Source organism: Diplotaxodon limnothrissa, linkage group LG10 (assembly GCF_057381915.1).
Source record: "Diplotaxodon limnothrissa isolate DT_005_m linkage group LG10, D_limnothrissa_male_GT1.1, whole genome shotgun sequence".
NCBI classification, from domain to species: Eukaryota; Metazoa; Chordata; class Actinopteri; order Cichliformes; family Cichlidae; genus Diplotaxodon; species Diplotaxodon limnothrissa.
The window spans coordinates 19,830,507-19,832,113 of record NC_140605.1 but is presented as its reverse complement, the minus strand read 5'-3'; the positions used below and the strand labels follow the sequence as shown (position 1 = coordinate 19,832,113).

The 1,607-nt window shown below is 40.0% G+C and overlaps 1 pseudogene; it reads right to left on the bottom strand.

Annotated features, from left to right (window-relative positions):
- Positions 1 to 295: 295 nt before the first annotated feature.
- LOC146624308 (zinc finger BED domain-containing protein 4-like) lies at positions 296 to 1,355 on the bottom strand (annotated as a pseudogene).
- Between the last annotated feature and the right edge of the window lie 252 nt (positions 1,356 to 1,607).

The window sequence follows — 1,607 nt, the reverse complement described above, 5'->3', positions numbered from 1 at the left end:
ATATCTCTTTATTTAAACTTTAGCACTGTTTAGCTGTCACCACTATCAAAATATCCATCCTGAAAGTGCGTAACATAATGCAGAACTTTAAATGTCGAAGTATTTAAAGTAACATTCATCAAAATAAAAGTGCAACATTATGCTGAACTTTAAATGTCGAAGTATTTGAAGTAAAATTCAAGTAAATAAAAGTGCAACTTTATGCAAATTTCAAAACCCCTTTGGTACTGAAAAAAGGTGCAATTTTAGCAGAGCAAACAACATTCTTGTAATAATGCAGTTGTAACTTTTTTTTTCACTTTAACATGAGAGGTAGGTTCTTCTTCAGAAAGATCAACATTTCAACCTTCTCAGCTGTCAGCCTGCTTCTCCTTTCATTAATGATAATGGAGGCTGTACTGAAGAGTCTCTCACTCTCAATACTTGTGGTAGGTGCACAGAGAAATTTAGCTGCTGTAGAAACCAGAGTGGGAAATCTAAGTTTGTTGATTTGCCAGTACAGCAGTGGATTATCTGAGCATTGAATGGTCGGCTCACTAAGGTAAGTTTGCACTTCAATGCGTGCACTTGTCGTGGCTAACTGAGGAACAGGATCTTGAGTGTTTTCCTTCAGGATTTCATCAAAAACACTTTCAAGTCTTCTTTGCTGGCTCCAAGACTGCTGATGTCCCCTCTGCTGGCTCTGAGGAGTTTAATGTAGTTCTCAAAAACTCCATCTTCCTCACCTCTGCCATCAAAGCATCTTTAGCTTGTTTTGAGGTTTCTACACTCGTGAAGTACCTGAAATGAAAAAAGTCCAAACTTGAATATTAAACAATCATTAAATTTATCATTAGTATCATTCAGCAGTGTGATTAAACTATCATTCCTCATTCTTGCTATTTATTCCATGCCCATTATAAAGACCTCAACATACTTTGCTGTACTACTCTGAATCAGACAATACATGTTATAATGCGCAATGGTGGTGTCCTGACTGAATGACAAGTCTATCACAAGTAATCTAGAATGTCCTCACCATTTTCTGACACACTCTCTCTAATGCACTTACACACACACACACACACACACACGCACACACACACACACACAAAACAAGTTGATCTGTTAAAATAACATGAGTGAAGCCTTACATACCTGTCTTTATATCTTGGATCCAGCAGTGTTGCAACTGTGTATAGTGGCTCGGATTCCACGTCTCTGAAGCGTCTGTTAACCGCTTCGAGAAGAGTGCCTTTCATTTTCTTTATTCCATCGTCGGCCTCATTTTCTTGGGAGAGCACGCGCTTAAGGACGCAGACAATAGGGATGACATCAGATGCAGATGAGGATGATGCGCTTACCTCCTTTGTTAACTCCTCAAAGGGAGCTAGAGCTGTCAGGACCTTTTCCAGTAACCCCCACTGCTGTGCACTAAGTGTGGCAGGCAGATCATACTCTGCAGAATATGCACACAAGGCTCGCTTCTGTTCTGTGAGGGTCTTGATCATATAATATGTGCTATTCCATCTTGTTCGCACATCTTGTATCAGACGTTTGGGTGACATGTTCAGCTCCATTTGAATGTCCTCCAAACGCGAATATGCCTGTGGTGAGTGTTTGAAGTG